The 14,971-nt window shown below is 43.0% G+C and overlaps 1 protein-coding gene across 1 annotated transcript in view; it reads right to left on the bottom strand.

Moving 5' to 3' along the window:
- Positions 1-14,971, bottom strand: part of DNAH8 (dynein axonemal heavy chain 8) — a 467,072-nt gene that overhangs the window by 432,183 nt on the left and 19,918 nt on the right. The window contains exons 3-4 of the mRNA XM_071218442.1: positions 14,650-14,726; positions 34-131 (exon numbers count right to left, since the gene is read on the bottom strand). The gene's annotated coding sequence lies outside the window, so the exon portion shown is untranslated. The remainder of the gene's footprint in view (positions 1-33; positions 132-14,649; positions 14,727-14,971) is intronic.

The raw sequence follows: 14,971 nt of genomic DNA, 5'->3' as shown, positions 1-14,971 counted from the left end.
ACTTCTTGCTGGTTAGGGGGCAGTATTTCCTACCTGACAAGGTGTGAAACCCTCCTATTTCAGAGGAAGATGGATCTGGAATCTTGGGCAAAGCTGGATGAAGTTCCCATATGACTAACAAGATGTTGATTCTGGAAGAAATAAATTTAATTAGAATTTTGAGAATATATTGTCCCTCTAAGAGGACACTGGACCACAATAGTAGAAAAGGCTGGGTGTCTGCAAAGGCTGTATTTTCCTGAAGTTGGTGGGAAACAGTATTCTTTCAGTTACTTTATGCTGTTGGTTAACTCTAGAGAGAGATTGCAATGGACAACGGGGTTAGGCATAAATTGCCAATCCTGGTTCTTATGTAGAGGAGAGGAATAAGAAGAGGTATTGCCCTTTTCATTTAAGCTACAGATGAAAATAGACAAGGTTTCTTAAAGGCATGTCTGGTTTGCTTTCCTTGCAATAGCCATTTGGGCTACAGTTAGAGGGAACATCTGACTTTGACACAGATAATACTTAGCTTTTTTTTTGAAGAGGTATTTCAGGCTGTTCTATGACTGGCATTTGTACATCCCATCAGGTGCTTCTGGTGAGTTGGCACTTTCTTGGATAGCTGGCTTTATTTAGGATTAACGTACCATGCTGGAAATTTCTTTAATAGCTGTGGGAGTGATCAGAACTACAGAGTAAAGTTTCTTACATTTTGGCTCTAATTGAGAACAAGGCTTGTTTTTTTGTCAAGTTTTGATCAGAACCTGGTTTGCAGGTCTTGGGTGAGGAAAGGTTGTTTATGGAACATCTCAAAGGGGCTAAGTTGAAGTAGGTTCTAGCTTCCTTGTTTGCTGTTTCCTTTTTGGTAGGAAAACACTTAGCCCTGGTAGGATGGATCTGCCAGTCCTCCCCAGGGTATGAATGGGACAGGTTCTGGAATAAGGGCTAGGAGGGAGACTTGGGCTAACTAAGCATGCTTATTAATTACTTAGAAAATGAAGTTTACTGGGATGTTTAATATGTTCAATGTTTCTCTGCATATGGTTTAGAATAGAAAAGATATCACCATAATTATCACTCATATATCTAGAATAGGAGATATAGGTACAGTACTTGATATTAATTAATGCACTACTCAATGCATAAGTTTTTCTTTGAGCTGCAATTAATAGATTTAAGTTTCAGGTTTGCAATACCATACATGTTATTTTTCTATAGGTGCAGGCCATAATGTTAATTGTGGTTAAGTTCTGCTCACAGTAATCTGGTGATCATTGCTCTACTTGGTATGTTTTTCACATAACTAGCATGCTGCAGCACTGTTGATCCTAAAGAGAAACTGGGAGGGTAAGCTCCAGTATTTCACCAGCCTGATGCATAGCACCCTCTGCCACTATGAAACAGTGCCAGTTTGGAGGTGATATTCATTGTACATTTGGCTAAATCGAGCCATTGTTGGCTACTGCAGAGTTTGAAACTACAACATAGTTTCCATCAACTTCAGGAGCACAACCAGAGATGTAGTAGGTCCTTTTATTGTTTTAGGGGTCAGTGACCAACCTAGCTAATAACTCAAATGGAGAGGCAATGTGCAGTGGATTGAAGGCCTGGTTTGAATGCACAAGAGAGTTTGACAATGTTGAAGTCTATCTCTTGAACAACTTTGCAAAGTTTTCTGCTTTTCTAGCAGTTGAATATTTATATCTTAAATCCACTAGTAAGATGGTATTGACATTTAAAGATTCAGACTCATTTTTAGGTAACTTTTACCATTATTCAATTTGTAACTGGTGAACCCCAAATCTGATTTCCTAGGCACAAGCAAGCAGACAAAGTTAAACACAGATATGAAAATTGAACACAAAGTTAAGCACAGATTAAAACAGAAGAATTTTATACCTTTAGCATTTCTAGGAACTCTTTGATTTTTTTTTTTTTTTTTTTAAGATATCTTTCTTTCCTCCCACCATCTCCCCCACCACCACCACCACCACCATTGTCTGCTCTCTCTGTCCACTCACAGTGTGTTCTTCTGTTTCTGTTTGTATTCTCATTAGGTAGTTCCGGGAACCGATCCTGGGACCTTCTGGTATGGGAGAGAGGCAGTTACTCTCTTATGCTGCCTCAACTCCCTGTTCTGCTATGTCTCTTAATGTCTCTCCTGTGTCACCTGTTGTGCCATCTTGCTGTACCAGCTCTCCACATTGGCTGGCACTCGTGCATGGGGCAGCACTCCTGCACAGGGGCAGCACTCACTCCCACGCAGGGTGGCACTCCTGCTCGGGCTGGCACTCTGTGGGCCAGCTTGCTGTGCAGACCAGACTACCTTCACCAGCAGGCCCTGGACCTCCCATATGGTAGATGGGAACCCAACTGCTTGAACCACATCTGTTTCCCGTCTTTGATCTTAATTGATGGCACATGAGGTTTTTTATTTTCCAGGAGAGGTTTAGTAACCAGTTTGGATCTTGATCTCTATGCACAATTTTTATGGGCACAACCAAGTTTAAACTGAGAAGGCTGTTTCTAAAAGGAAGTTATTTGAAGTTGGAGGTTTATTTCCTCTTTTCTTTAAGGAGGCATGACATGAGGATTCTGGGCCTTAGATTTATCTATTTTCTTAAACTGGTTTAACTGGAATTCAGGGTTTCATGCAGAGGCTGCTCTTGGCTATACTTTGGCCATGTAGACCTGAAGTAGGCAGAATTTCCTGATTCTTGAGAAGAGACTCCTATGGGGAGTTTGCTGGTGGGCTAAAGTCTGCACCCATTATATTAAGAATGAAGAAGTACCTTTTTAGTCAACCGATCTGGCATCCCAGAGTCCTCGTCTGACTAAAACGTTCACCACTCCATATAACTTGGAACTGATGCTCTGTTCCAGCATCCTGAGAATTTCAATGTTCAGAGCCTGCCTGGCCTCCAGGCATTCCTGTGGGTGACCTGGGTTTGTGGGGATATCTGATGATTCTGCAGATCAGATCGATGCACCCAAGCCAAGTTGGTGGGAGACATTCTGAGCAGTTACCCCAATCAGAGTGCCTGAGATAAGTTTCAGGGGATATTTGGTTGCCCTCTGAATGGAAGGGCCAAGGAATGGGGGCCATTCAGAGTTTACTGCTCTGGTTCTCGGCACCTTTGACATTTTAGGGCCCGAGACTGACAGCACAGTTACCCAAACAGAATTTCCTGAGTTAAATCTCAGGAAATGTTTGTCTGCTCTCTGATTCCCACCACCCTGGGAATTTACAGAGCCCCTGTCGCTGGGTGTTCCTGGGGCTGTTCTGGACTTGGAAGACAGGCCGAATAGATGTCAACCTGAAACTGCCAAGCCGAATATTGCTCCTTCCTCAGAGAAGGGGCAAAAAGCTTCTTCCTATTCTTACAGTGGTCCTTGAAGTCATCCTAGTTTTACGACTTCACTGTTTAAGAGTTTCCCAGTTAGACTGGCCGTCAAAAGACCATTAAGTAGGGAAGCGGACTTGGCCCAGCGGATAGGGCATCCGTCTACCACATGGGAGGTCCGCGGTTCAAACCCTGGGACTCCGTGACCCGTGTAGAGCTGGCCCATGTGCAGTACTGATGCGCGCAAGGAGTGCCGTGTCACGCAGGGGTGTCCCCTGCATAGGGGAGCCCTACACGCAAGGAGTGCGCCCCGTAAGGAGAGCTGCCCAGCGCAAAAGAAAGTGCAGCCTGCCCAGGAATGGCACTGCACACACAGGGAGTTGACGCAGCAAGATGACGCAACAAAAAGAAACAGATTCCCGTGCCGCTGACAACAACAGAAACGGACAAAAAGGAGAACACACAGCAAATGGACACAGAGAACAGACAACTGGGGGGGGAGAAGGGGAGAGAAATAAAATAAATCTTAAAAAAAAAAGACCAATAAGTGATAAGAGATCAATTGTTCTAGCTAACAGGCCTTGGGGCCTTGAGGCAATCACGTTCTTGCTAGCAAAGGCATTTTCCAAGTTTCACAGTTTTTAAGACATTCTAAAGAATTCTAACACAAACCTGTAAAGAAAAATTTAGTAGTAAGAAGTAGGAAGGTAAAAATGTGGGTAAAAGTTAATTATGCAAGGGTATTCTGGCCTGTGACCCGCCCCCCTGGGGAAGGGAACTCCCACAGCATCTATTTTGGCTCTGCCCCCCAACTCGCAGGCTTGTAAAGGTGTGGACCTGCTGGGAGGGGCAAGCCCGGGGCTCTCCGCCATTGCCGTGCACCCCCAAGGGGAGAGGGTGGGAGAAGGCAATGGCCACCAGCCCCAAGCACAGAGACTCCAGCTGCTAAAGGGGCTTAAAAAAGGAGCTTTACAGGGCCCCGCCCTCTGCTGGGAAACTCTGTCTTGGTAGGGCCATGATTTGAGCCACTGCTCTCTGCCCCAGCTGTCCCGGCTGGGGTCATATCTCACAAGCCTGGGCGCACGGTGTAGATGCAGAGAATTCCCATGCCCCAGCCTTTTCCCTCCTGGGATTATATCCTGTAGGGGCTCATAGGCGAACCCTTTTAAAATGGAGAACCAAAGGAAGGCATTAAACAGGCTGTAGGCCATAGTTTCTCTCACCAATAAGCTCCTGCCTGTCTCGCCAAATATGTTAATGGATTATGTCTAGGTTCTTGATTATGCTGCAGAAATGAATTTCAAGAGCACATCAGGTGAGTTAGGCTAGTAATTTATTCAGGCAGGAAGGGATGAGAAATAGGAGGAAATAACAGATCATGGATCCCAGGTAGAGAGGAAGGGGCTGAAAAGTGATAAAGCAGACTGATTTATGGACTACAATTTCCCATTACAGATCATAAATGCCCAGGTTTTACCTGTGTGGCCATCATGGCAGGGGGAAAATGACAGAGGGCAGGAACAGGGGTCCAAAGGTGAAAGAGAGCACATTCAGGCCTTGCACCTGCTCTTTGAACTGTTAATTATTCCACCCCTTTGCTAATGGCCTAGGAGGAGTCCCAGCTGTTTGCTGCTTTGATTGATTACCCCACCCATCAATTCCCCATCAGAACCCAGTGATAAAGTCCTTGGGGAATAACCAGGGCTTCTCCTGGCTTCTGGGGGAATCTTGGGGAGGGTCTTCCAGCAGCCATCCTAGGGCTACTGATGTCCACATGTGGACTCTCTGCCAGGTTCCAGACCCATCTATTGATTCCCTATCTTACTAGCCAGATTCACTGGGACACAAAGACTGATATGACTTCTGGCAGGAAATTTATTGAGAAGGTCTCCCAATGGATTGGGTCTGAAGAATAGACTTCAGCCCACTTCTGGAAGGGGCGGGGAGATTTGAATTTATACAGGACTTTTCTAGGTGAGGAAATGATAGTTGGTGGGAGGGGGTCAAGGGTCTGAGTGAGGTGCAGGGGCCAATAGGAAGCCCTACAGGTGAAAATTTTCCCTAGTGTGGCTAGAGGATAGTGCGTTAGGGAGTTATGGTTTCTTGGAATGCTGGAGGAGCAGGTGTTTTTTTTGATCTGCAGGGAGTGAAGGTCTCTTTCCCTTTACTCCCATTTCCACATGGTTTCTTTGTTCAACCTTTGGGGAAATGCCATTCTTTCAGACATGTAAGCTATGAGGGAGGGGGCTTGTCTTTACTCAATGCACTTCAGGGGGAACCGAGTCACAGCTGGTTAATTATTGCAAGCCTAGTGAGGGGGAACCTCTAACAGTATTTTTAAACTAAATTCTAAAATTGTATTGTCAGTCTCAGGTACAACTTGGGCAAGAGCGCCACTCTGTGTTGATTTAAGAAATTGCTAGCCAATTTATATTGAAGACCAATCACCTGAGCAGTATTTTGAAGTGCCTAACTACTCCAAGTGTGGCCCTGGACCGATAGCATCAGAATCACCTGCGAGCTAGTTAAAAATGCACAATTCCAGGTTCTTTCTCTGCATCTTAAAATGGTCCCCAGGTGATTCCTGGACACAGTGAAGTTTCAGCAACTCTGCTATACAGTCTTGTCTTTGTCAGGAGATACTGGGGATCGAACCCAGAACCTTGAACATGGGAAGTAGGTGCTCAACTACTGTGCTACACGTGCTCATTTGAGGCACCTCTGCTCCCTGCTTTGTTATGTCTCTCATTATGTTTTCCTAATATATCTTGTCTCAGCCTGCCATGCCTGCCTGTCACCAACAGCTTGCTGACTTCTTTAGGAGGCACTGGGAACCGAACCAGGGACCTCCCATGTGGTAGTCAGGAGCCCAAACACTTCAGCCACATCTGCTTCCCCCCCACCCCCACCCCCACCCCAGACTCTTTTTTAAAGTCACTAATAGCACAGAAGTATATATCCAAAAACAATTTTCTCCCACTCTTATAATAAAATATTTGTGGTAACAAATATAAGGGATATTATCTACTTCACAAACTCAGGGGTGTAATAAGTGGAATTTTATATTTTAATTGCACATAATCTCAAAGACCCCATATTCTGAGGGGGGAAGAAACTGAATCAGTGAATTCAGAATCTCTCCTGCTGACTTTCTCTGGGGTTAAGTCCTGTAATGCCCAGAAGTTTGGAAGAAGGTGAGTATCTGGTCTTCCACAGGCAGACCATTCTTTTGGTATCTGCTAAGACACCCCATTGTTGTCAATCTAGGTAGCTTGTTGTTATGCCATCATTCATTCTTATGGTTCAGCTACTTCACATCTGGCATCTCTCTGACAACTTCATTCTGCTATTTCCATGCTATATCAGGCTACAACAAAATTTTCTCCTCCCACAACATTTTCCCAGAGAACATTGGATCATTCTGCTGCTTTTGAATCACATCAGACCACAGGAAAAGAACTCTGTGAGGTTTATATAAGACCTTATTTGGTAGACTACTCCCATAGCCAATTTCTTCTCAGGAATCTTGCTACCTTTTCAAGAGCTCTACCTGGGAAGCCAGATACACACTCCTCCCGTCTAGGTCCCCAGCCCCCGACATCGCAGCCTCTGTGATCTCCCTCATCAGAACCAGCAGGTACGGAGGACTGCAGGGCCCTGCACAGGGACGCCTCAGGCCTGGGACCTCTCCTTCCTGACTCCCTTCCCAACAACCCAAAGCACCAGGGTTCAGGCTTTTGAAAGTCAAAAGCCTTTTTCCTTTTGTAAACTTCCTGGGCCCAAAGTCTACCTTCCTGAATGGAGGGAGGGCAAGCGTTGCAAAGAAACACAGGAAGAAAGCGAAGAATATTTTAAAATATCATGCCACATGAATAATAAAGTATAAGGATTTAGTGGAGGGTATGTAGCATGAGGGAGCACACAATGTCACATTAAATGCTCTTATAGAACAAGGAGGCTGAAAGTACCAGACAGGATTCTGTATTGAGAACGTTGTCATCTGAGAAGGCTAGTTGCATAAAACTAGAGCACAATAGCAAGGCAAAATCGCAAGGAGGATAAAACCACTTTCAAAGCAATTCTAATTACCCTATTTGGGGGGGACTATTAGTGGCAAGTTACATCACCTGAAGGACTAGTTTGACCAGTACAGCCTTGAATCAGTGGTTCTCAAATTTTGGTGTGCATCAGAATCAACTGAAGGGCTTGTCGAAATACAGGTGGTGGGGCTCCATGCCCAGAGTTTCTGACCCAATATATCTGGAGCAGGCCTTAAATTAGCATTTCTAACAAATTCCCAGGTTACGCTGATATTGTTGGTCAGGAACCACACTTGGAGAACCATTCTATCAACCAGTGTCTCAGTACTATTCATAGATGTGCAGGTTTAATTCTGCAGACTCACTATCAAATCTATCTTTAGTAGATTCCAGCTATCCTTTCTCCTTTCACCTGCAGGACCACCCACCATAATTAATGTGTCCTTTGGTTAGTTCTAGCCTTCTTCTCCAAAGTGGCATAAATGAAATTTATTCCTGATAGTCCCTCTTCTATTCATTTCTTTAAAACTGAGAAGTATACTCTCTGTTTGTTCATCCCAGTTTACTCCATGAAAACCATGTTCCATTATGAACATGTTCTCCTACATTTAGGATTGTTTCCAACTGTTTTCCTCATTTCCAGATTTTATTTCCATAATCTACATGAATATGATGCTTCTAAATGGACTAGAGTCTAGAGAATGTGGAATAAATGAATTTAGCAAGATTCCTGGATATAAACTCAACATATCAAAATCTACTGTATTTAAATAAAAAATGATTAGAAAATAATTTTTTTAAATGTTCTATTTACAATTGCACCTAGAACATCAAATACCTAGGAATAAATCTAACAACAAATATTCAAGACCTCTATACTCTGTAACTATAAAATTTTAATGAGAGAAATGAAGGAAGACCTAAATAAATGGATGTGATTATCATTTTTAAAATTGGAAGATTCAATAATAAGATGTAAATTCCCACTAAATCGATCTTTAGATTTGATAAAATTCCAATTAGATTCACAGAAGGACTTTTATGGAAATTGATAATCCAATTCTAAAATGTATATGGAAATGCAAAGGGCCAAAACACCAAAAATGATCAAACAAAATTGGATAACTCTGCCAGATATCAAGGCTTATTATAATGCTACAATAAGTAAGTCCATGTGTTATTGATACAAATATAAACGAATAGATCAAAGAGACAGAAAAGAAAGCCCAGAAATTGATCTACTTGTGAAGGATACTTGATTTATGACAACAGTAGCATTGCAGAAAATTAGGTAAAGGACAATGTTGTAGGCAGGCTCCCCAGGAAAGAGATTTCAAGATGGAAATTTGCTTGCAGATGGATTATTGGGAAGTGCTTTCCGGAGCAACCCCTTAAAGGAGTGAGGAAAGAACAACTGGGCAGAAGAAGTTTAACTGTAGTGCAGTTAGAACAGAGGCCTCAGACAATCCCATGGAGCGCTCTGAAGCTGGGATAGCCTTTTAGAGATCTCGCAGATGGAGGTGATGGGGCCAGTCCCAGGCTTCTACTCCTGTTAAATCAGTCAATAGAGGCAAGCTACTCCCAGGGAGGAAGCCTAATCTTGGGGGATGTAGCTCCCTTTCCCCAAGGAAAATTCCTTGGGAGGGACTCAGTTGTGAGGTATCAGCAGGCAACACTTCTAGCAGTTGGAGGAATGAGTATTTTGGTCCTGAAACACGGACATGGGCAGCGTACCAAAGCAAAATTTTGTCCATCTCTTGCATCACTTGGATTCACTTCCTTGATATAATAAGTTTAATCCCTCTGCAACTCATTCCTTTAGGATTCTTTTTTTTTTTTTAATTTATTTCTCTCCCCTCCCACCCTCCCAGTTGTTTGCTCTCTGTCCATTTGCTGTGTGTTCTTCTGTGACCGCTTCTATCCTTATCAGTGGCACCAGGAATCTGTGTTTCTTTTTGTTGCATCAGCTTGCATCAGCACTGCGCATGGGCCAGCTCCACATGGGTCAAGGAGGCCCGGGGTTTGAACTGTGAACCTCCCATGTGGTAGGCGGACGCCCTATCCATTGAGCCAAGTCCGCTTCCCCTTTAGGATTCTAATGGGTGTCTCTCCCTGCAGAAACTTTAAGAGAAGGGTTAAGTGGAATTAACTATTGTTCCTGTCACTGCAGCTGGTTTTGTGACCACACCGATACTTCTCTCTCTCCTCTACTGACATCGTAGCCTCCCTTCATCCTTGGCTAGCACCTCTGCTAGTGCTGCCCCTAGTGGAATGACCCTCACTGCCATTCTGAGGGGTCTGAGCACCTGGTTACCGTGCCTATCTCAAGCTGGGCCATGTTGTTGATCTTGTCCATTTACCATCAAAACTGGGTGAGGAACACCACAAGTGGATTATATGGGTGCTAAGCATATTCATGGTTGTCCCCATTGTGTAGCACAGCCCTAGATCCTCTTAATCATCAGTCATCAACTTCTGCCAGAATGGTAATTCTTGTTCTTGTCTGAAGTTACAGGACAGCAACCAGAGCTTAAAAATTAAGGGGACTCTTGAAATGAGATGCTTAGGGCTCCATATCCCCCACAGAAGTTTTGAACCAACCAGCAAGAACTAGCAGAAACAACTTTCTTAGAGCTCCAGAAAATAGTTAAAAGATTGAAGCATCAGAGTGAGTACTGAGAAAAAGGCTCCTGAAGCATTAGGATTTCTGGCACCCTGGCTGGCCCCTTTGCTACCCCCTGCCTGCTCAGTGCAGAGCCATCCCACAGTCCCTTTGTAGATCCCTAGTCTCAGTTCCATTGGGAGCAAAGCAATTTTCGTGCATATACTGCAAGCATGTCTATCGAGTCCAATCTGTCGGTGGCCTGAGGGACTCACCATCCCAGAACTTGCCCTGTGCACAGAAGGCAATGCACAAAACTCTCCCACAGAACACTGTGCGAGAACAGTCAGGTGGATGCCTGGGACGAGGGATTGCTGCCTGTAGCCATGCAGTGCAGGGCCCAGACGAGAAGGAAACTGTTCCTTAGGGAAGAGGGCCATTTGTATCCTTGTAATGTGGGAACTCCTATGGCCACACATACATGCTCAAGACAAGACAAGACTCACAGGCAGAAAGGATCAGGGAGTCCCTAAACTTTGGCTTAGAGCTCTTCTCTAAACTCATTTTATGGATAAGCTTCGAAGGAGAGCACTTGGCTATATGTCAATCTGTAAAGACTCGGAAAAGTGTCCTTTTTCCTTCTTTTTTTTATTTTTAATTTTTTAAAATTTATTTTTATTTTTTCTTACCTCTTGAGATTCAAGGAAAACTCTGTCATGATACCAGCTGGATACAAGTTTAAGAAACAGATGCCTCAGAGTTTAAATTCCAGTGATAATACATTAAAATACCAAAATGCCCAGGTTTTAGCAAACCATTATAAAACATACAAAGAAAAGGAAGTGATGGCCCAGACAAAGGAGAAGATTCAAGCATTAGACACCATCAGTGAAGAGGACCAGACCTGGGAGACAGAGACTTTAAAAAAATTATCCTAGGGAAGCGGATGTGGCTCAATGGATGAAACTTCCGCCTACCATATAGGAGGTCCAGGGTTCGATACCCAGAGCCTCCTGGTCCGTGTGGTGAGCTGGCCTATGCAGGGTGCTGCCACACGCAAGGAGTGCTGCCCTGCACAGGGGTGCCCCCTGAGCAAGGAGTGCACCCCACACAAGGGGTGCTGCCCCATGCAGGAGTGCAACCTGACTAGGAGTGGTGCCACCCATACAGAGAGCTGATGCAGCAAGATGACGCAACAATAAAAAGACACAGAGAAGATACAATATGAGACACAAGAAACTAGGGAGCTGCATTGACACAAGAGAATAATTGCTTCTCTCCTACTCTGGAAGATCCCAGGATGGGTTCCCAGAGCCATTTAATAAGAATACAACAGACACAGAAGAATGCACAGCAAATGGACTCAAAGCAGACAACAGCAGGGGTGGGGGGCATGGGAGAAATAAATAAATAAACAAATAAATAAATAAATGGCAGAAATTTTTTAAAAAAGATCCTAAATATACTCAAAGATCTAAAAGAAAACATGGACAAAAAACTAAAAGAAATATGGAAAATATTATATGAATACAAAAGGAATATCAATAGAGAGGTGGAAATTATGAAAATGAAGCAAACAGATCTGACAGTAAAATAAACTTAAAATTCCCTAGCAAGGTTCAACAACTGATTGAAGCTGGCATAAGAAAGAATCAGTGAACTTGAAGATAAGACAGTTGAAAATTTTCAGTCAGAAGAGCAGAAGGAAGAATGAGAAGTGGTCAGAGGTTGAGGAACCTATGGGAAACTATCAAGCACACCAATATATGCATTGAGGGAGTTCCTAAAGGAGAAGAAAGAGAGAAAGGGGAAGAGAGAATATTCAAAGAAATAATATCTGAAAACTTCTCAAATTTAATGACAGACATGAATATACACATCCAAGATGCTCAACAAATTCCAAACAGGATAAACCCAAATATAGCCATGCTACAGAATTTTATAATCAAACTGAGAATTCTTTTAAAGCCACAAGGTAAAGAGAGAATTCTGAAAGCTGCAAGAGAGATGCAAAATATCACATATAAGATAGCCTCAATAAATTAAGTGCCAATTTCTCATTGGAAACCATGGAAGCAAGAAAGTAGTGGGAAAACATATTTCAAGTGCTGAAAGCAAAAAACTGCCAACCAAAAATTCTATATACAGGGAAACGGACTTTGGCCCAGTGGTTAGGGCGTCCGTCTACCACATGGGAGGCCCGCGGTTCAAGCCCCGGGCCTCCATGACCCGTGTGGAGCTGGCCCATGCGCAGTGCTGATGCGCGCAAGGAGTGCCGTGCCACACAGGGGTGTCCCCCGCGTAGGGGAGCCCCACCGCAAGGAGTGCACCCATAAGGAGAGCCGCCCAGCGCGAAGGAGGGAGCAGCCTGCCGAGGAATGGCGCCGCCCACACTTCCCGTGCTGCTGACGACAACAGAAGCGGACAAAGAAACAAGACGCAGCAAAAAGACACAGAAAACAGACAACCGGGGGAGGGGAGGGGAATTAAATAAAAAAATAAATCTTTAAAAAAAAAAATTCTATATACAACAAAACTGTCTGTGGCAGTTTGAAATTATTTAATAAATACCCGAAAGAGAAAGATTATGTTTGTGGGCTGGTCTACTCCTGTGAGTGTGAGATCTTTTTTCATTTGAACTACCTCAGTGAGGCATGACTCAGGTTGAGTCTTCGCCCTCTTGCTGGGTCCAATAAAAAATGGAGACACCTGGGAAAAGAGAGCTCTGCCATTTTTTATCCTGCCATGTGACAGAAAGAAAAGTTTCAAGCAGCTGAGGCCCCAGGGAAAGATGAACCATTTGCTTGTAGCTGAAATCGGGAAGAAGGCAGAACAGCTGAGCCTGAGAGAAGAGGCCAGGTAAGAGAAGAAACAAGCCCTATGCCTGGTTGCCCTCAGCTGAGCTCTGGGAGGCGAAAGCAGAGACCAGGCAGAGATCACCTGCCATCTTGCTTCAACATGTAGCGGCTGACTTGGGTGAGAAAGCACCTCTTATGGTGCCTTGAGTTGGATTTTCCACAGCCTTGGAACGGCAAGCTTTTATCCCAAATAAACACCCTTTATAAAAGCCAGCATATTTCTGGTACTTTGTATCAGCAACTCTTTGGCAAACTAAAACACTGTCTTTCAAAAATGAGAAAGCAATTCAGACATTCCTACATAAATGAAAGCTGAGGGAATTTGTCACCATTAGACCAGCCCTATAAGAGATTCTAAAGAAAGACAATAGATCAAACCTGCATGAAGAAATAAAGATCTCCAGTAAGGGTAATGACAGAGGTAAATATAAATGTCCTATTGTATTTTTGATTTGTAACTCCACATTTTACTTCCTACAGGATCTAAAAGGCAAATCTATAAAATGTAATGATAAGTCAGTGGTTTTGGACTCATACTGTACAAACATGTAATTTGGTCAAGAACTAATACATAAAGGTGGGGGATGGAAGGGTACAGGAACAAAGTTTGCATATACTATTGAAATTATGTTGGTTTCAAAGCAAATGAGATTTTTTACATATTTAGGATGTTAAAATTCAGCTCCATGGTAAGTACAAAAAAAAATCAGAGAATATGCAAGCTCATAGAGGCAGAAATTAGAGTACTGGTTGCCACGAGTGGGAGCAGGGGGATTGGGCAGTTAAGGCAAAATGGGTATAGGTTTTCTCTTTTGGGAAATGAGAATGTTTTAGTAATGGAAGGTGGTAGAGGTACTACAACAGGGTGAATGTGATTATCTCACTGTATGTATACTTGGGGAGGTTGAGATGGGAAAGTTTATTTGTACACATGTTCCTACAAATAAAAATAAAAGAGACAATGACAAGTAAAGGCAATACATGATCTTGGATGGGATCTAACAAGGAAGAAGAGAAGGCTCAAAAGGGCATTATTGGGAAATATGAAAAAATTGAAATATAGACTTAGTTTTACATACATGTTAAATTTGTTGAACTTGATAACTGCACTTAAAGTGGACATGTAAGTGGATATCTTTGTTCTTAGGAAAAGAACATGGCAGTATTAAGTGTTCAAGGAATATCATATATACAACCACACTCAAGTGTTCAAAAATTGGGTTGATAAATAGATATACAATAGATAGATGGATTGATAGATTGATGGATAGATAGAATGATATGGCAAATGTGGCAAAATGTTAAAATTGGTGGGTCTGGGTACATGCTGCTTGAACCTCTCCTTTGTCACATGGTAGGATAAAAAATGGCAGAGCTCTCTTTTCCCAGGTGTCTCCATTTTTTATAGGACCCAGCAAGAGGGAGAAGACTCAACCTGAGTCATGCCTCACTGAGGTAATTCAATTGAAAAAAGATCTCACACTCACAAGAGTAGACCAGCCCACAAACATAACATAGGGATATGTTAGAGTTTTCTACATAGAGTTTGTATTAGTTTTGTAACTGTTCTGTATGTTTGAAAGTATTTCAAAATAAAAAGTTTAAAATAAAAAAATTAAATAAAGCTATTGGGGTAGGGGTGGGAGAGAATTCAACAATTGTAATTGTCTTTTTGTCTTGCTTTAAAAATACGTTATTATAGTATTGCATCAAATCATAAAGTGTGACATTATGGGAAATCCTGTGTTGGTGGATCAAAAGCCATAGGCCCTCACACACTGATGCTGGCTGAGGTCCTGTGGTCAGGAAAAGTAAGCACATACCTAGAATAAACGTTGATCCAGATCAAAGAGAATTGCTGTCTCTTCCATGGGGGAGGGAGGTATCCGAAGTGGGAGTTCTACCAAATATAAAGTATGTCAATTTCAATTATACAGCTGGAGTTGTGTACATGAGCTGGCCTGACCTCCATTTATTACCTGACTCCTACAGTCCCCTACTCTAACAAGAGGGCCACAACAATGCTTTGAGTCCCCAGGTACCAATAACTACTTGAACTTTGTGTCCGACAGTCTTCAAAATGATGAAATCCTTTCACCAGTGTATGGTTACCCTAGTAACTGGTTGTAGTCCCTCTCGGGAAGG

This window comes from Dasypus novemcinctus, chromosome 11 (assembly GCF_030445035.2).
Source record: "Dasypus novemcinctus isolate mDasNov1 chromosome 11, mDasNov1.1.hap2, whole genome shotgun sequence".
Lineage (NCBI taxonomy): Eukaryota > Metazoa > Chordata > Mammalia > Cingulata > Dasypodidae > Dasypus > Dasypus novemcinctus.
The sequence above is the reverse complement of the archived record's forward strand: the minus strand, read 5'-3'. Positions and strand labels throughout refer to the sequence as shown.